General features: G+C 52.7%; 1 long non-coding RNA gene and 1 other non-coding gene across 3 annotated transcripts; both read right to left on the bottom strand.

The window, feature by feature from the left end:
- Nucleotides 1–4,866: 4,866 nt before the first annotated feature.
- On the bottom strand, nucleotides 4,867–7,087 carry LOC128070248 (uncharacterized). Of its 2 annotated transcripts, none has more exons than XR_008201604.1 (5): nucleotides 6,983–7,087; nucleotides 6,467–6,612; nucleotides 6,253–6,358; nucleotides 5,794–5,932; nucleotides 4,867–5,533 (listed from the first exon to the last, which is right to left on the bottom strand). It is a non-coding gene; the product is annotated as an uncharacterized LOC128070248 (long non-coding RNA). The 2 variants fall into 2 exon arrangements; XR_008201605.1 differs by having other exon boundaries at nucleotides 4,867–5,309.
- An 11,940-nt stretch (nucleotides 7,088–19,027) lies between these two features.
- TRNAG-CCC (transfer RNA glycine (anticodon CCC)) lies at nucleotides 19,028–19,100 on the bottom strand. Its single transcript has one exon. It is a non-coding gene; the product is annotated as a tRNA-Gly (tRNA).
- Nucleotides 19,101–20,425: the final 1,325 nt, after the last annotated feature.

Raw genomic sequence — 20,425 nt, 5'->3', positions numbered from 1 at the left:
GCATGACTCAAGCTTTGTGGCAAAGAGGGCCGACAGGGTGGCTGGAGCGGTGGGCCCAGACCACAGGCTATGGGATCTTCCGCTCCAGCCCCCTCTGCTGCCTGAGCACCTAGGGGGTACCTGGGGACTCCGCCTCCTCTCTGCCTCCCTGGGTTCCCATCCATGCAGGCCAGGGGTGTCTAGTGCCCCAAGAACCAAACCTGACATGATTGTCCTTGTCCCAGATCATACCAGGAACAGATGCTGTCCCAGGGGAAGGCCAGGCCTCGACCAGGCTACAGGAGGTTGTGTGCCGGGTGGGAGGGCCAGGTAAACAGAAGGCCAAATCCCAGCAGATTCCTGGCCATGACCCAGGCATCTTAAATGTGCCACCAGCCCCTGGTAAGGGGCTGTCCCCAAGCCACACAGGTGGCAGCAGGTGGACACCTTCAAAGCTCTGCCCCCTGGCCAGCGTCTGCCCATCCTCACTAGGTCCTTCTGAACCCGTGCCTGTCTGACCTGTGCCTGGGTGGGCTGTGCCCTCGGCACGGTAGAGCAATCTCAGCCCCTTAGCATGCTGTTCTGAATAGCTGTTCAGAATTCCCACCTTTTCCACACAGCCCGCCCCGGGTCTGCAGGTCAGGAAGGCTGTTAAAGCCAGCCAGGGCGCCAACTTTCAGGCTTCCTCTCTCAATGGGGCACCTGGTAGCCATACCCCTTTCTGGAAGCAACTTCTGGGCCAGCATGAGCCCAGGGTTCATGGCACAGTTGCTTGTCGGCCACCTCAGTGATGAGCGTGAGCTTAGGAAAGGAGAGAAACAGGATCAGACGGGCCAGGGGCCAGCTCCTGCAGGCCCGTCAAGGGCTCACCCAGCCCCCAGCCCCTTCTGCCATGGAGGGAGCAGGCAGAGTGCGTACAGCCACTGGTCTACAGACAACACTTCTAGAAGCTGCTCAGCTGGACAAGGGGGCGAAAAGAGGCAGATGCAAGCCTGGAGAAGTCCCACCCTGGGGTGGGGGCAGGGAACGGGACCCCCCCCCCCAATCAGCCCCTTCTCACCTCTGCTGGCCCACCAGAAACAGTCTCCCCTACCTGGACTCACCGAGATTCTGCCTGCTGCCTGGACCAGCCTGCCAAGAGCAGACAGTCCTCCCTGCCATCAGCCCTCCCTGCCATCCCCTGTTCCAAAGCCCGGCTGGTGGGGCCCCCCAGAGGGAGAATAGCCCCAGAGGAGAGTGTAACCAGGAGTCCTGTCCCCTCCCTGGATAACACATCGCACCCAGGCGGTCATGAGGCCCGCGGGGCAGCAAGGGGAGAAGCTGGAACCTATAGGGGGAACGACCCTGAGGACAGCCCTGAAGAGAGGCCACGGGCCAGACCAGGCCAGAGCCTCGACCAGTCGGGCAGGAGGGAGCGAGACACGGTGCCACCTCTGGAGGGCTTCTGGAGAGGGGGACACGCAGATGGCACCAGGAGCCCATCTGCCGGGGGCAAGCGGCATGAGACCTGGCCCCCCCGGAGCAGAGGAGGGGTCCAGCCACAGGTGCCCGCCGGGGCCCTTATTTCCTACTAAGCCTGGGGAGGGGGTGTCTGGTCACCCTGTGGGGAGTGGCCCCCGCATCCTGCAGGTCCTGTCTGCTCTGAGTCAGGGGGACAGGGGAACTGACCACCCTCACACCACACCGCGGGGCACCCCTGCAACTCACTATACCTGGTGCCCGCTACCCCAGGAGGGTGGGCCGGACCTAGGTGAAGAGAGGGGCACAGTGCCCCTCAGGATGGGACGGCCATCCACCCACAGAGAGCGAGCCTCAGTGTTTCAATGATGGCGACGGAGGTCTAGAGACCCTTGGAAGTCCTGCACGGCCCCCAGTCTGGGCAGCCACACCCCACTCGAGGGCACAGGGCCAGGGCACTGACGGGCACCCCACTGGAACCCAGACGGAGGCAGTGAGCCGAGGGGGGAGCAGCTGATAAGTCAGGGTCAGTGAACGTGAAGAGTGATGGACGCTGGCCACCAGGAACTCGAGTGTGTGTGTGTGTGTGTGTGTGTGTTCCAGCTCCAGTGTGTGTGTGTGTGTGTGTGTGTGTTCCAGCTCCAGTGTGTGTGTGTGTGTGTGTGTGTGTGTTCCAGCTCCAGTGTGTGTGTGTGTGTGTGTGTGTGTGTGTGTGTGTGTGTGTGTGTGTGTGTGTGTGTGTGTGATCCAGCTCCAGGTCCCAGCTGTGGACAAGTAACAGTCAGCAAACATACATAATGGATACTGGCCACCAGGAACTCGAGTGTGTGTGCATCTGTGTGTCTGTGTGGACCATCCAGGTCCACGTCCAAGCTGTGTGTGTATCATCCAGCTCCACGTCCCAGCTGTGGACAGGTCCCCAGAGGACAAGGCCCGCCACCTACAGCAGCCTCCTCCACAGGCCAGGGGCACCCTCAGGAGGACTTCTGCACCCGGCAAGGGCACGCTGTGCTGCTCAGAGATCAGGCTGGCCTCAGCCAGCTCCACCACTCGCCACGGATGTCTGCAAGGTCCCCATGAGCCCAGGGAGGCCACAGCCCAGGGAGCAGGGCTGAATGAGGGGGACTGCTCCGGGACCCAGCACTGGCAGAGGCTGGGCTGCTCCAGATGCCTGAGCTCCTGAGGGCAGGCACCATCATGCCCGGCGGGCGGAGGATGAGGACGAGGGTGAAGCCCGGGGCAGGCAGACAGCGGGGCGGGGTCAGGGCTGGGCCGCTGCCCAGACTGTGCCCGTCCACCAGGCGGGTACCTGCAGGAGCTCCGCGAGCCACAGCACCTGGGAGGCAGGAGAGGGAAGACACTGCCCATGCAGTCCTGGGCCTGAGGGCAGGCTTGAGGAAGGCAGGCCTGAGGAGGGCAAAGATGGCAGGGCAGCCGGCCCCTTGTCGGTCCTTGTGCCTGGGGCTCAGGGGCTGCAAGGCAGCTCTACATAGGGGAACAGTCAGCGGGCCCAGGAGTCTGGGACCACAGGGGGCTTGAGCCTCTCCAGGAGACCCCAGGACCCTGCGGTGGCCCCACATCCTGCCCCACGAGCCACGTCCACGATCCCCGAGGACAGGCCCCGCAAGCTCAGCCTCAGCCTCAGCTTCTGCCCCGGGACGGAGACAGAGAGCCCGGCTCTCCCGAGGCCAGGGTTGTCAGGCTCGAGAAGAGCGTAGTGGCCACGGACGGGGCCGGAGCTTTCGCCAAGGGCCCCAGCACTGCCCAGAAGCAAGAGGCAACGGGAGGAGCCCTCACCGCCCACAGAAGCTGCATGACACATTCAGAGCCACCAAGCGTGTCACCAGGAGTCCCGTCTCAGTCCCAGCCAGGAGGTGGGGTGGTGGGCACGTCCCCCATGGGCACAGCGGGAGTGCCTTCCTGGGACCAACGGGACACTCAGCTGCCACCCCAGGCTGGCACCAGCCCAGCCCAGGGCTACCGGGCACAGTCATTGAAGAAAAGGGGCTCATCAGCCTTCACCCCCTCAACGGGGGGCCCCTGAGAAGCAGGGGGTGCGGGCAGGGCTGACCACAGGGTGGGGACGCCTCGGAGGTCAGAGAGCACGGGGCTCAGGCCTGAGTGTGCACTTGCACAGCCGTGGCGTGCACGGGCTGCCAGGGTGAGAAAGCTTTTGCACCCGTGCCCAGGGCTGCACCACCAGCTGGGATGGCCCTTCGGGCTGCGGACTCCTGGGAGGAGGGCAGAGGGCACACGCCACGGGCTCTGCGGGCCATGCTGGGATCATCACATGGTCTCTCTTTCTCTGGCTTTCCGTGTGTTTGGTCTGCAACCATTTCAAGGTGAAAAGCCACTCTGCCTGTACAACACACACCTGGCATGGCTTGGTTCCGGGCTGCAACCCGGACCCCTGCTTCCACAAAGGACACATTCCTGAGGGGTCTGGGCAGCCTGGGAGTCCCACACCCGGGCTCAGGGGCAGGGACACTCCTTGGAGCCTTCTCATGCAGCACGAACGTGAAGAACCCAGGCCCACGCAGGTACTGCTCTCTTCTCCACGGGGTGACCAGTGTGAACCATAAAACCACAGCAGAGGCGAGGGAGTGAGTTATGAGACATAACTCCATCTTATGAGTTATGAGACATGGCTTCCATCTCGGGGCTGCTCTGTCTCTCTGAGATCGCTGGATCTGGGGAAGGCCTGACCCGAGCAGCCCGGTGGAGAGGCCCGGTGGGGAGGGACCGTCCCCTGCCGCAGCCCCGTGAACCCTCCAGAAGCAGAGCCTACCCGCCTCCCACTCCGACACCCCAGGCAGACCAGAGGGCTCTGGCCCCGGAGAAGCCTTGACCGCAGCCTGTGATGGACCCCAGGCCAGAAGCCCCAGCCAGGCCTTCTAGAATCCTGTCCTTCAGACACCCGGGACATCACGAGTGCTGGTTGTTTTAAGGGACTACACTCCATTTCGGGTAATTTGCTATGCATGCTTGCGTGCTAGATCACTTCAGTCGTGTCCGACTCTTTGCAACCCCATGGACTGTAGCCCTCCAGGCTCCTCTGTCCATGGGATTCTCCGGGCAAGAGTACTAGTGTGTGTTGCCATTGGCTTCTCCAGGGCATCTTCCCAACCCATGTCTCTTATGTCTCCTATGTTGACAGGCAGGTTTTTACTGCTAGCGTCACCTGGGTAGCCCCTTGTTATTCAGCAATGGGTAATTTACACACAATGACTTTAAATGGACAAGATCACCCTAAGTCAGTTGGAAGAAAATAAACCGACAAAAAACCCCAGAAACCATTAGGAAGAGCCTGGAAAGTCTGATGACACAAACGCTAAGATCGTCTGCCTAGTCAAACACAAACCCCAAACCACCAAGTTAAGAGACAAGTGACAAAGTGGGGCAAAAAATATTACCAGAATGTGACTCAGGGCTCATATCATTAATGTATAGAGAACTTGAACCAGTCAATAAGAAAAGACTAACAACTCAAAGGAAAAGGGTGCAAGAGAGGGCCTTGGTAAACGCCAATCAAAGTGCCACCCCCCCCACCCCCGAAATGATCCCACTGCAAGAATGTACTCGGGGGCTGGGGTTCCAGAGCTGCTGGTTCTGGGCACATGGGGCAGCTGGACACTGGCATTGCTTTTCATCTGTGGCTCCAACTGGATGGCGGGCCATCCTGGAGCCAAAGACAGGCCAGCCTCGGCAAAGACTGACCAGCCTCGGCAAAGACTGGCCAAAGAAGTGGGTGGTGGCGCTGGGTGTTGAGGAGGTCTGGACAGCATCACCCAGGAGCTGGGAGATCCTCTTGGTGAGGAACATGTGGCAGGAAAGGCAGTGGCTTCCCACCAGCGGGAGAAGGCTGACCACACCTGCAGACCAGACAACTGTCAGGGCAGTTCCTGGGCAGACAACCCCCTTGCGTGTGTGCTAAGGCACTTCAGTCGTGTCCGACTCTTCGCAATCCCATGGACTGTAGTCCACCAGGCTCCTCTGTCCATGGGATTCTCCAGGCAAGAATCTTGCAGTGGGTTGCCATGCCCTCCTCCATGGGTCTTCCCGACTCAAGGATTGAACCCGCATCTCCTTACGTCTCCTGCATCAGAAGGTGGGTTCTTTGCCACTAGCACCACCTGGGAAACTCTTTGGGTCTCCATGCTCCCCCAGATCCACACTTGGTCTCAGGGCCGATGTTCCTTTCCCATCCCTGACCTCGGCATGCACGCCTTTTTCCTCTGCCTCATCAGATAGTTCCTCCATCCCCACACCCAGGCACTGGATCTGATCTCGCCCCACCCTCCTACCTGCCCAGATGTTATCAGTCCAAGTGAGGAGCTGTTGAGCAACTCGACAAACCTGACACCTGATCCAGCCTGGGCTGTGGACAGCCCCCTCCTTCAGCTTCAGGCAGGGAAGGGTGACGACTGCTCAACGGGAAGCCACAGATCTCTCGAGAGCCACCAGCCTCCTGGCTTCTCCCAACCCTGCCGGGACCCTGCAGAGAGCCAGGAGAAGGGCAGGGGGCACACACCTAGGAGTCTCAGGCCTCTAGAGCAGCGCGCTTACTGTGGGGTTTCTGTACCAGCAGCGGCAGGAGCACCGGGAGCTTGTTGGAGTTGCAAATGCTCAAGCCCCACCCCAGATGTGCAAGATCAGAGATTCTAGGGTGAGGGGCCCTACAGCCGGCTTTGAGTGAGCCCTCCAGGTGTTCTCACAACCCTTCCAGCATGAGAACCAGCGTCGGGATGGATGGTTTCTGATCGCATCCACTCCTAGTGAAGCCAGGAGGTTTCTCTCCCTGCCGGGCTCACTCACCTTGACCTCCAGGGAAGAGGCAGGCAGCAGGCACTGAGGGCTGCAACCATAGGTGGTCCTGGAGAACAGGAGTGCTTGGGCAAGATTCCCTCCCAGCGGGCCACACCTGTCGAGTGACGGGAGAAGACTGTTACTTCGGGCCCTCCCCACCTCCAGAAGCATGGCACCCCTGGCCGACTCCACGTTTCTGGGCACTGGGCTCAGCTCTGCCCACCTCTCCCTTGTTACTCCGTGTCGGGCGGGGAGAAGGGGACTGGATCCGGGCTTCACAGAGAATCATCCCAGTCACACTCACGGGCGGTGGAACACGGTGCGCCGGGCAAGGGGTGGGGGCGGCTGGAGGCGGCCAGATTCTAGACCCTGCGAGGGTGGAAGGCATCAGGAGCGCGGGGCAAGGCCGCCCTCAGAGGCCAGGACTGGAGGGCGGGGCCGAGCGGAGACCCTCTGACCCTGCCCTTCGGCTTCTTGGCGGGGTTGCCGCCCACCCTCCTGCTCCCCCGGTCACTGGGCGCCCCCAATACACTGTCCTGGGCCATCTCGAGGGCCAGACGCCCTCAGTACATCAAGGGGAGTCCTGCCGAGAGCGGGCCCCGACGGAATCCCCAGGGTCTCCAGGTCCCTAGGCTCGGGGGAAGAGTCTCTTCGCCTTCCCCGCAAGAGAGGGCGCACAACCCAGGGAACTGCGGGGCTCTGGCCCCGCCCAGGACCCAGAGGGCGGGCGGCCGAGTACCGAGATGGAGGGTGGGGACACGGAGCAGAGGGGCCGTCTCCGCGCTTCGAGCCCCGCGCTGACCGCCCCGGCGGCGGTCATCTCTGGCTCCCCGCCTCAGCCCGCCCACCGGAAGACATGGAGCCCCGCCTTCCTGCCCACCTCTTCCGGCTTGATTCGCCAATGACCATGCTAGACTCCTGGGAAGACCCGCCCCCTAGCTCCGAGCAAGCCCGTCCCGCTTTGTGACGGGCACCTCTATGGCCCAGTCAGAGTAGGCCGATCGCGTGAGCTCCGCCCTCCGCTCGGCCTTCGGGCTCTCTTTCCTCAGTCCCTAGGCGGGCGTCCTGTGGGCTCGTGGATCTCCCCGCTGGGAGATTCAGACTTTCCGTGCAGAGTCACGCGAGTGTACACGCCAAGCCCTGCTGTGTGCCTTTGGTGTGAGCTTGTATTCTGAAGGAGTTAAGTTCACGGGAAGTTACAGGGAAATGCCCCTCCCGTTGTTGCGCCAGCATCAGCGTGTTGCGTAGCCAGTGGGCCCTCACCAGGAAGTGGCATTGGTACCATCGGAAAGCTGCTCAGGGTTCTGTGCGTGTGTGTGTGTGTGTGTGTGTGTGTGTGTCTGTGTCTGTGTGTGTGTGTGTGTGTCTGTGTCTGTGTGTGTGTGTGTGTGTGTGCTGCTCAGAGTTCTGTGTGTGTGTGTGTGTGTGTGTGTGCTGCTCAGAGTTCTGTGTGTGTGTGTGTGTGTGTGTGTGTGTGTGTGTGCTGCTCAGGGTTCTGTGTGTGTGTGTGTGTGTGTGTGTGTGTGTGCTGTTCAGGGTTCTGTGTGTGTGTCTGTGTGTGTGTCTGTGTGTGTGTGTGTGTGTGTGTGTGCTGCTCAGGGTTCTGTGTGTGTGTGTGTGTGTGCTGCTCAGGGTTCTGTGTGTGTGTGTGTGTGTGTGCTGCTCAGGGTTCTGTGTGTGTGTGTGTGTGTGTGTGTGTGTGTGTGTGTGTGCGCGCGCATGCGCCAGTGTTTAAGACACCACACTCCTGCTGCCAATGGCTTGGGTTCGATTCCTGGATGGGTAGCTAGGATGCTGCATACCTTGCCACACACACACACACACACACACACACACGTCAGTACATTAATGAAACCATGCAATTTGATAACGGGGTGTGCTTTTTTTAATCACACACTGCCCTTGAGATCCATCCATCTCAATTGGTTTCAGCGGTCAGTTCTCCCTGTGTATTGCTAGCCTTCTTCCTTGGTGTGGGTCAGCCACAGTTGTTCAAGCCTTCACCCACTGTTGCCTGTTTCCACTTTTAGGTTTCTAGAAAAAATCTGCTTTGAACATTTGTATCCAGGCTTTCCTGTGGTCAGAATTTTCCATTTCATTGGCATGAATGCCCAGCAGTGCAAGTGCTGTGTCCTAAGGAAGTGGTCGATTAGCCTTAGAAGAAACTGCCAATTTGCATTCCACTGTGGCTGGACCATTTTACCTTACCACCGTGGATATTTTTAAAGCACATAATTGAAGATTTTTACAAAACATTGTTTTAGGCAAGACTGTTAACAATTCTGTTTCTCACCTCTAACTATATTCTTCTATGGGATCACCTACATAGTTCCTCACTCAGGTTAAAAAAACACACACCCTGTATATTCAGTGTGATTTTAACTAGCAATAATATATCTGCAAAAGTCTTCCTTGTCACTACACAAAAGTCTAGCTCATGTCATCTCTGGCCACAAGGTATTGAACAGAACACATGTACAATAGTTTACATAACAAATCCCCAACTGATGTAGTATAACTTTTTCTGTTCTTCTTGTTTGTTAGCACCTCTGAAGATTTGAAAATCTCCCTCAGGATAGATATTACCTTTACGTGGAACTACCAGGTCAAAACCTATGGGCATTTACCATGTTTATTGATACTAAGCAGTTGCCTCCCCAAAAGACTCTGATCGGCATATAGCAGGGCTGTTAGCCCTGTGCTCCATATGTTGCAGAGATTTTCTCTCAGTCTCTCTCTAAAGAGCTCAGTTTCTTCTTGAATGTGTTACTAAAGTGAGTGAAGTTGCTCAGTCGTGTCTGATTTTTTGTGACTCCATGAACTGTAGCCTACCAGGATCCTCCGCCCATGGGATTTTCCAGGCAAGAGTACTGGAGAGGGTTGCCATTTCCTTCTCCAGGGGATCTTCCCGACCCAGGGATCGAACCTGGGTCTCCCACGTTGTAGGCAGACACTTTACCATCTGAGCCACCAGAGAAGTTACTACAGAGGTTTAGTCAAAAAGAGCAAAGCTCATGTCATCATCAGAGTCTTCAGATTCTTTTTTCTTTCTTTCTTCTTCTCAGCTGGGGCAGCAGTGGTGGAGGGGGCAGGACCTTATGGTGGTGCAGCACCAGTTGTTGGGACAGGTCCACCAGCCCCCACATGGCAGATGAAGCTGCCGATGCTGACACTGGCCAAAGCCTTTACAAACAAGCCTGGCCAGAAAGGGTCAACATTTACACAGGCTGTTTTAACGAGGGCACTGATCTTATCCTCTGTGACCATCACCTCACTGGGCAGAATGAGGGCTGAGTAGGTGCAAGGAAGCTCCGAGACAGAAGCCACAGTGCGGGTGAGTGCTCTGTGGGGCTGCTGGCTCAGTGCTAGTCGCGAGATGAAGTGAGGGCCTCACCCCAAAATGGCCTTGGCTTCTCAGAAGGACCAAGCACCTTTGGGGCCGCGGAAGAAAGGGATCTCTCTTTTTTGGCTGCACAGCATGGCATGCCAGATCTTAATTCCCAGACCAAGAATTGAACTGAGCCTGTCCCCTGCAGTGGAAGCATGGAATCTTAACCACTGGACCGCTGTGGGATTCCCGTCTCTTGTCTCAAAAGACTAGGCCAGCTGGTTTCGGCTGTCAAGTAGTTATACAGTTTTATGTGACCAAATTATTAAACTCTGGATTGATGATTTCTGGGTTGTGTATCTTGGGCACAAAGTTTTCCTGCCTCAAGTGAGGAGAGTCATGTGACTCAGGGCAGAATTTCTAAGTTCCCACACCCAATGCTTCGTGGATCCAGGCTGTCTGATTCTTGCTGTCCTGCTGGCCCCGCTACTGTGTGTGTGTGTGTGGGGGTGGTCCTATGATCTCAGGCTAGGTAGGCTGGGACTGGGGCCAGTGCCTCTCAGACACCCAGCCCCTCCTGGGATGCCAGGTCATTTGGGGATAAGACAGGAATCACGTACTGAGAAGAGTGTATTATATTATTTAAATGCATAGGTGGCCCACAGGTGAGCAATCCAGATCCATGGGGAAAGCACAAATAAGAACTGAGAATCCACCTAAAACCATTGCTCTTGAAAGGTCACCTGCATAATAAGAAGGAGGGACAAGGCTGTAAAAGGACCTAGGTCCATCCCAGCATGCATCTGAGTGAGCAGGAGAACCGGTCCCCATCATCTACAAGCAGGGGCTTCCATCCCTCTGCCACACACATTGGGGTTCAACAAACCACTGGCTGAGGGAGGCTTCCCCCGACCCGCGGCACTGTCATCATACTGCCGGGCTCATGGCAGAGCGAATGTTCCTAAAAGGGACACCTCACCCCTGGCTTCCCACTCAGGACTCCCAGAGGGCCAGCTGAAGACAGGTCTGCTATCTCATGTTGAAGACACCACGCATCCTCATGGAATGCTGGCAGGTCCCTCAGAGAGAGGAGTGGCCCTGTTATGTCCCCAGGGCGTCACTGTCAGAGGCCAGATGATATAATTTTCGGTAAGGACTGGGAGTGTCTGCTATGTGCCTGGACTCATCCATCCCAGCCTGTGGCGGCTCTAGGAAGTTGGTAGCATGTCACCCCCTTCTCCAGATGAGCAAATGAGGACAGGAAGGCTTGAGCAGCTTGTTTTGAATCTCTAGCTAGCAGGAGGGAAGGGTGGATAGGGACATTGGCCTCTAAGCCTGACCTCCTTTTGCAGGATGTGAAGTGAAGTGAAAGTCTCTTAGTCATGCCCAACTCTGTGGGACTCAGTCCATGGAATTCTCTGGGCCAGAATACTGGAGTCGGTAGCTCTTCCCTTTTCCCGGGGATCTTCCCAACCCAGGGATTGAACCCAGGTCACCCGCACTGCAGGTGGATTCTTTACCACCTGAGCCACTAGGGAAGCCCAAGAATACTGGAGTCAGTAGCCTATCCCTTCTCCAGCGGATCTTCCCAACCCGGGAATCAAACCGAGGTCTCGTTATGAAAAACCGTTTGTCTATGTGCTTCATTTTTTTAAACTGTGGAAATAAAGAAAATTAAAGGGAAAAAAAAAAAAAACCCCGAGGTCTCCTGCATTCCAGGTGGATTCTTTACCAACTGAGCTCTCAGGGAAGCCCTTTTGCAGGCTACGCTCTCCATATGGCTCCCAAGGAGGTTCCTGGGCATTGTATCGCACATCAGCTTGTTTTGAAAGCATCGGAGGTGAGTCCCACTGAATATCCCCGGTCCTTGGATCAGTCTATAAAGGAAGGAGGTGAGAAAGAGAAACACCTGTACTCTTGTGCCTAATCGGGGGGACTTTGAAACAGACTGACAGTACCTTTGAATTCTCATGAGATCAGAGAGCAGTTCTCATGGATATTTACCAGTCATCTGCACTCCTATGATAGAAGGCTACTGCAACTCCCCAAATCTTCACTAGCCTCCGAGACACACCAAAAGAGACACACACGGTGGGAGGTGGGAGGGAGGCTCAAGAGGGAGGGGGACATATGTATACCTATGGCTGATCCATGTTGATGTACAACAGAAACCATCGCAGTATTGTAAAGCAATTATCCTCCAATTAAAAATAAACTTAAAAAAGTAGATACACAAGAAGGAATAAAAAAGATAAGACAAATTCTAAAAGTCTAGGCAGAATTTAAAACTAAAAAATAACTTTAGACATTAGAAACAAAACCACAGTCTTTGAAATAAAAATCTCAGCTGATGAATCAAACCACAGGTAGATGACTCGGAAGATGACAAGGCAGTGACCTTGAGGAGAGATGGCCCAGTCTTCGTGGCCCCTCATCCTGGCTTCCAGGCTTCCGATGACGTCAACCCCTTCCCTTCTTGCCCCGGGTCTGGGGCGGCAGCTGATTCCTGTACTCGCTGCGTGCCTTCAGCCCTCCGAGCCATCCCTGAGTGACCACCTATGCTTGAGGTTCTCATGACCTGTGGGGGTCTCAGCAGTAACCATGCTGCCCCCGCACTCGACTTGGGTGAAGGGCCAAGGGCAGCAAGTGCCCAAGGAGCCAGAGTGGCTGCTACCCTGAACTGTCATGGAGGGAATGCTGGGAACCAAGGCTGGGCTGTGCGGTGACTACAGTGTCCCTGGGAGGAAACTGACAAGGATACCTGCCTTAACCTTTCGGTTCAAGTCACAGGATGACAGCCACAGCTCTTCCGTGGCAGCCTGTTATTTCCCGTGCCTGCAGGGCTGACAGGGCTGGAAATCAAACACAGCATTCCACCATGTCAGTTGCAGAATGCCCAGGTCGCTTGAATTCCCAGCCTGTCTGCATTTCCTAGGTGAAAGGCAGGGCACTGCGTAGATGTCAGTTCAGTTCAGTTCAGTCGCTCAGTCGTGTCCAACTCTTTGCGACCCCATGAATTGCAGCACACCAGGCCTCCCTGTCCACCACCAATTCCCGGAGTTCACTCAAACTCATGTGCATCGCGTCAGTGATGCCATCCAGCCATCTCATCCTCTGTCGTTCCCTTCCCCTCCCGCCCCCAATCCCTCCCAGCATCAGAGTCTTTTCCAATTAGTCAACTCTTCGCATGAGGTGGCCAAAGTACTGGAGTTTCAGCTTTAGCATTATTCCTTCCAAAGAACACCCAGGACTGATCTCCTTTAGAATGGACTGGTTGGATCTCCTTGCAGTCCATGGGACTCTCAAGAGTCTTCTCCAACACCACACTTCAAAAGCATCAATTCTTCGGCACTCAGCTTTCTTCACAGTCCAACTCTTGCATCCATACATGACCACTGGAAAAACCATAGCCTTGACTAGATGGACCTTTGATGGCAAAGTAATGTCTCTGCTTTTGAATATGCTATCTAGGTTGGTCATAACTTTCCTTCCAAGGAGTAAGCGTCTTTTAATTTCATGGCTGCAATCACCATCTGCAGTGATTTTGGAGCCCCCTCCAAATAAAGTCTGATACTGTTTCCACTGTTTCACCATCTACTTCCCATGAAGTGATGGGACCAGATGCCATGATCTTCGTTTTCCGAATGTTGAGCTTTAAGCCAACTTTTTCACTCTCCTCTTTCACTTTCATCAAGAGGCTTTTTAGTTCCTCTTCACTTTCTGCCATAAGGATGGTGTCATCTGCATATCTGAGGTTATTGATATTTCTGCTGGGAGTCTTGATTCCAGCTTGTGCTTCTTCCAGCCCAGCGTTTCTCATGATGTACTCTACATATAAGTTAAATGAGCAGGGTGACAATATACAGCCTTGACGTACTCCTTTCCCGATTTGGAACCAGTCTGTTGTTCCATGTCCAGTTCTAACTATAGGTTTCTTAAGAGGCAGGTCAGATGGTCTGGTATTCCCATCTCTTGAAGAATTTTCCACAGTTTATTGTGATCCACACAGTCAAAGGCTTTGGCATAGTCAATAAAGCAGAAATAGATGTTTTTCTGGAACTCTCTTGCTTTTTCGATGATCCAGCGGATGTTGGCAATTTGATCTCTGGTTCCTCTGCCTTTTCTAAAACCAGCTTGAACATCAGGGAGTTCACGGTTCACGTATTGCTGAAGCCTGGGTTGGAGAATTTGAGCATTACTTTACTAGTGTGTGAGATGAGTGCAATTGTGCAGTAGTTTGAGCATTCTTTGGCATTGCCTTTCTTTGGGATTGGAATGAAAACTGACCTCTTCCAGTTCTGTGGCCACTGCTGAGTTTTCCAAATTTGCTGGCATATTGAGTGCAGCAGTTTCACAGCATCATCTTTCAGGATTTGAAACAGCTCAACTGGAATGCCATCACCTCCACTAGCTTTGTTTGTAGTGATGCTTTCAAGGCCCACTTGACCTCACATTCCAGGATGTCTGGCTGTAGATAAGTTATCACACCATTGTGATTATCTTGGTCTTGAGGATCTTTTTTGTACAGTTCTTCTGTGTATTCTTGCCACCTGTTCTTAATATCTTTTGCTTCTGTTAGGTCCATACCATTTCTGTCCTTTATTGAGCCTATCTTTGCATGAAATGTTCCCTTGGTATCTCTAATTTTCTTGGAGATCTCTAGTCTTTCCCATTCTGGGTTTTCCTTTATTTCTTTTCATTGATCACTGAAGAAGGCTTTCTTATCTCTCCTTGCTATTCTTTGGAACTCTGCATTCAAATGCTATATCTTTCCTTTTCTCCTTTGCTTTTCGCTTCTCTTCTTTTCACAGCTATTTGTAAGACCTCCCCAGACAGCCATTTTGCTTTTTTTGCATTTCTTTTCCATGGGGATGGTCTTGATCTCTGTCTCCTGTATAATGTCATGAACCTCCGTCCATAGTTCATCACGCACTCTGTCTATCAGATCTAGTCCCTTAAATCTGTTTCTCACTTCCACTGTATAATCATAAGGGATTTGATTTAGGTCATACCTGAATGGTCTAGTGGTTTTCCCTACTTTCTTCAATTTAAGTCTGAATTTGGCAATAAGGAGTTCATGATCTGAGCCACAGTCAGCTCCTGGTCTTGTTTTTGCTGACTGTATAGAGCTTCCCCATCTTTGGTTGCAAAGAATATAATCAATCTGATTTTGGTGTTGACCAGCTGGTGGTGTCCATGTGTAGAGTCTTCTCTTGTGTTGTTGGAAGAGGATGTTTGCTATGACCAGTGCGTTCTCTTGGCAAAACTCTATTAGTCTTTGCCCTGCTTCATTCCGCATTCCAAGGCCAAATTTGCCTGTTACTCCAGGTGTTTCTTGACTTCCTACTTTTGCATTCCAGTCCCCTATAATGAAAGGGCATCTTTTTTGGGTGTTAGTTCTAAAAGGTCTTGTACGTCTTCATAGAACCATTCAACTTCAGCTTCTTCAGCATTATGGGTTGGGATATAGACTTGGATTACTGTGATATTGAATGGTTTGCCTTGGAAATGAACAGAGATCATTCTGTCGTTTTTGAGATTGCATCCAAGTACTCCATTTCGGACTCTTTTGTTGACCATGATGGCTACTCCATTTCTTCTAAGGGATCCCTGCCCACAGTAGTATATATAATGGTCATCTGAGTTAAATTCACCCATTCCAGTCCATTTTAGTTCACTGATTCCTAGAATGTCGACGTTCACTCTTGCCATCTGTTTGACCACTTCCACTTTGCCTTGATTCATGGTCCTGACGTTCCAGGTTCCTATGCAATATTGCTCTTTACAGCATTGGACCTTGCTTCTATCACCAGTCACATCCACAGCTGGGTATTGTTTTTGCTTTGGGTCCATCCCTTCATTCTTTTTGGAGTTATTTCTCCACTGATCTCCAGTAGCATGTTGGGCACCTGGGGAGTTCCTCTTTCAGTATCCTATCATTTTGCCTTTTCATACTGTTCATGGGGTTCTCAAGGCAAGAATACTTAAGTGGTTTGCCATTCCCTTCTCCAATGGACCACATTCTGTCAGACCTCTCCACCATGACCCACCCATCTTGGGTGGCCCCACATGCCATGGCTTAGTTTCATTGAGTTAGACAAGGCTGTGGTCCGTGTGATTAGACTGACTAGTTTTCTGTGAGTATGGTTTCAGTGTGTCTGCCCTCTGATGCCCTCTCGCAACACCTACCATCTTACTTGGGTTTCTCTTACCTTGGACGTGGGGTATCTCTTCATGGCTGCCCCAGCAAAGCACAGCTGCTGCTCCTTACCTTGGATGAGGGGTATCTCTTCACCGCTGCCCCTCCTGACCTTGAACGTGGAATAGCGCCTCTTGGCCCTCCTGCACCCACGCAGCCACCGCTCCTTGGACATGGTGTTGCTCCTCTCAGCCGCCACCCCTGGCCTTGGGCGTGGGGTAGCTCCTCTTGGCCGCTCCTGCACCGTCACAGCCTGGCACTCAGCTCACCACAGGTAATTGTCTTCGTGTGGGTGCGGGCTCCCTAGCCGTCCAAGGGGCTCCTCGAGTGGGCAGTCCGGGTGTGGTCACCTCAGCGACCTCCCCCAGAATCAGGCTTCAGGCCGGCGCCTGTGCAGCCTTCCACTGCGTGGATGAGTAGGGCCTTAAAACCGAGACTTGGGATATCTGTTTGCCCTCAGTGGAAGCTGACAGTCCTGCAGAGCCTCCCTTGCTGACGGAAGTAGCTGGCCCAGCTGTGTCTGGGATGCTGGTGTTCTGTCCTTTGAGGACTGTGTCATTACCTCACCTGGTGCCAATGCCTTGCAAGGGGACACCAGTTGTCCTCCAGACCCTCTGCCACCATGTCCTGTTGCCACGAGACCCATAGTGAAGTGAGTGAAGTCAAAGTCGCTCAGTCATGTCTGACTCTTTGCGACCCCATGGACTATATTGTCCATGGAATTATCCAGGCCAGAATACTGGAGTGGGTAGCCTTTCCCTTTTCCCAGGGATCTTCCCAACCCAGGGATCAAACCCAGGTCTCCCGCATTGCAGGTGTATTACCAGCTGAGCCACAAGGGAAGCCCTTTAGACCCCTAAGTGGGGTCCGATTACTGCATGACCCAGGGGACAGGGATACAGTAAGGGTGGGGGGTCTCCACTACACTCCTCCCTTATTGCTTGAGTGGCCTGCAAGTTTTCTGTTTGTTCTCAGTAAGCAGGGAACCCTGTAGGATCATTTCAGGATTACTGGGTGTCAGGCACCCCGTTTCTCATCCTGCACATGGCCCAGCAAGGTATTGTGCCACAGTAGGGAGATAGAATGTAACTGTCTTCCTCTCTGGTGGCTGGTAAAGCTGTCCTTGGGGAGGCATGTCTGTAGGTGGGCGTGCCCCAACTGGAGGACTCCACTCCCAGACCCCAACTCTCCAAGTGGCATCACTTTCTCTGTCCTTTTATGTCCGGGAGGGCTTGTGCTGCACACCTTTGCCACCAGCCTTTTGTGCACCTTCACGCATATCTGCCACCACGCCCCCACCCCACCCGTCCACCCCTACCTCAACCAACCTCAGCTTCCTCTTCTCTCGGGCCATACCTCTTGCTCTCTGCCAGCTGTCAGCTCTCGGTTGGGAGCACTGTTCTTATTCGGCTTGCTTCTGGGGACCCAGGCCACTGCAAGCCTATCTCTGCTTCGGGGGCCGAGACTGCAGCCTCACGCCATCAGATTCACCCCTTTCAGGGAGGCCCCACCCCCTAGGGTGGTGCATGCGATGCTGATTGGCTAAGGCTCAGTGAATGACCGGACAAAACCCAATGACGTGGCCCGGGCCGCGTGGATTGGCCGGCCCCGGGCAGTGGGGCACAAGGTATGCGGAGAGCCGGCGGGGGGGTGGGGTGCAGGCCTTCGCCAGGCAGTGGCCAAATGGTGGGTAGGTACAGGCGGGTCGGAGGTGGGGGGAGGTTCGAGCAGCCAAGGCTGCCGAGGAGAGGGTTGACCAGAGAGGGAGAAGGTGGGGCCTATTCCCTGCCGAGCCCTGGGCGATCCCACTGAAGCTGGAAAGTGGCTGGGGCATGCATGCGTGCATACAGAGTCTGGAGGGCACTGCTGGGGAGTACAAACGCGCCACAAGCTAGGGTAGTCCTCAGTGAGGACATTTATATGGCATTTCTAAAATCCTGGCCACAACCCTATGGGAGAAGCTGTCCCCACCCTCAGCACTGTCATCCCCTTTGACAAATGAAACAGGTCAAAGCGGGTGACTTTAGCTCAGCTTTACATACACGAGTATGCAACCTGCGGATTAGAATCATGCGGCAGGGTCACCCGAGTCTGTGGCTCCAGATCAAGGGACAGACACTTAAGCACCTAGACCAGTAGACAGCGTTCCTGTCCCCTATAACCTGGGCTACTCTGCACCCTGGAGGTGTAACTGGGCCACTCCCATCCCTACATGATTATCTCCTCCCAGTCCCTATATGATTATCTCCTCCCAGTCCCTATTCCTAAGGTCAGCTCTTCTGTTCTTGCCCAACACCAGTGGGGCCTGAACTCAGGCTTTTGGAATGGAGTTTTTATCATGGATTGTATTTGGAACTCCATTTAGGCTTCAACAGTGCATTGCTGCACAGTATTTGTTGTGGACATCACCAAATCAGGCATTATACATCTAAATACAAGCTGGTGTGGTGCACAGTGCATGGTCACACATCCCAGCTTATCTGTGTTCACAACAGCTTTACCTTAGAGTGCTTTAAAGATGTCATGGTGTCATTATGGTCATTGTTTCATTCACCCCTCGTGAATGTGCTTTAACTACTCCCACACACATACACATTCAAAAGAGTAAATGGAATTATCACATGACCCAGCAACTCCTAGCTTTATATACACCCAAAGTAAAACTATAATCCACAAACTTGAAAAGGAATGTTCATAGCATTATTCACAATAGACAAAAAGTAAACCAATGGACAAAACAGTCTATACAGAGGATGGACTATTATGTGGCCATAAAAAATGAAATTTTGTAACATGCTCTAGTGTAGATGAACCTGAAATACATTATGCTAAGAAGCTAGGAGACAAAAAGGTCACATTACTGTATGATGCCATTCATACAAACTGTCCAGAATATGTTAAATCCCTAGAAACAGTAAACACATGAGTGGTTACCAGGGGCTGGGACAGTGAATGGGGACGGACTACTCAGGGGTACAGTTCTCTCTGGAGTGATACAAATGTCCTAAAATGAACCACAGTGATGGTTATAGAACTCTTTGAGTATGCTAAGTACCACTAAAATGTATTCTTTCAATGGGTGAACTGCATGGAATGTGAGATGTCCAGTTAAGTGAGGTAAAATTTTGATTTGCATTCTATCAATTTTCTATATGACCCTGTAATCAACTGTTATTTTTATAGAAAAATGTCAACTATTTAATATTTACTTGGCTGCACCAGGACTCACTTGCAGCATTGCAGCATGTGGGCTCTAGTTCCCCAACCAGGGATTTAACCCAGGCCCTCTGCATTGGGAGTGCAGAGTCTTAGCCACTGGACCATCAGGGAAGTCCCTGGTATTTTTAAATTATTTTGTATTTTGATACATTCGATATATTTTCTATCAATTATATCAACTATTTTAAAAGTTTTTGAAGTTTTATGAAATAAGCATACTAACTAAGATGCTAATTTTACAGGCCAGGGAACCAGCTTAGTGAGTTAAAAAAGCCAGCAACAGAAAGACTAGGCCCTGCAGATGACTCAGTGGCAGACTGGTTCTTCCAGCTCTACCAAACATTCTAGAACAAAAACCCCTTGATGACCAGTTAGTGAGAATGATAGAAATAAGGACCACGACATACCAGATATATCCAGCCAACTTTAGTTTTGAAGCTCCGGTCTATCTTTCTTTTATCTAGCAGGTATTTTCTTGTATTCCAACCACATGGTTTAAATGCTCTGACCTAAAATAAGGAGTTGGCCCAGGGCTGGCTTTTCAGGCTGCATACTGTCCTTTAGTGGTCTACCTCCTGCCTACTACCCTTTCCAGGGCTTGTTGGGGACATGGACCTCTCTCCTGGTTTAAAGAACAGCTTCTTCCATATTTAGGATTTTATCAAGGAGAAACAAAATCACACATACAAACAAAATCACACATACAAGGCACAAACAGAGCAAAACAGCTAGCCAGTTCTTCATTGCTTTATTAACGTCAACTTTAATATTGTCAGTAGATGAGTACAATTGAGCTAACAGTTTGGCTTTGTCATTGGGTAAATAAGACATTCCTGAGATCTGACCAGAGAGCACAGTGTGGAGGTCAGACCTAGTCGTGTCCTCTCTTCACAGAACAGTCACTTCAAACAGCACAGGACATCCTAAGAGCTTTCACTGCTGCTCCACAGCCTCTGCACAGGAGAGGAGGGATGAAGGCAAACACCAGAGGAAATTCCCCATCAACTGCAGTCACACAGTACCTGGAAGGCTGCAGGTAGGATAGCAGCACCTGACCTCATGCACGGGCCATCAGTGGGCAGCATGGTGGTATAATGCTGCCCAACTTGGGTGATGGCAGTCTACAATTCAATTCACATTTTTTTTTTTTTTTTTACTTATGAGGAAAATGCACACATTTAAGAAACTGTTACCTTATGTTGGTCTCTACCCCAGTTATCTCTAGTCTCATCAGAAAACTTGCTATCAGGTGGTTGTTTTGTTAGCTATTCTGTCACTTCAAACTTTATCTTATAATCCACTTTAATGACTCAAAGGTAAGAGTTATACACGTATACATAGTTATGGCTTAACAAGAAAGCAGTTAACTTGCACTGTTTTTAAAAAGAATAAAGCACAATAACATAGATTTAAGTGATCATTTGGCAACAAGCATA

Source organism: Budorcas taxicolor, chromosome X (assembly GCF_023091745.1).
Source record: "Budorcas taxicolor isolate Tak-1 chromosome X, Takin1.1, whole genome shotgun sequence".
Classification (NCBI taxonomy): Eukaryota; Metazoa; Chordata; class Mammalia; order Artiodactyla; family Bovidae; genus Budorcas; species Budorcas taxicolor.
Note: the sequence above shows the minus strand (reverse complement) of the source record. Positions and strands in the feature narration are given on the sequence as shown.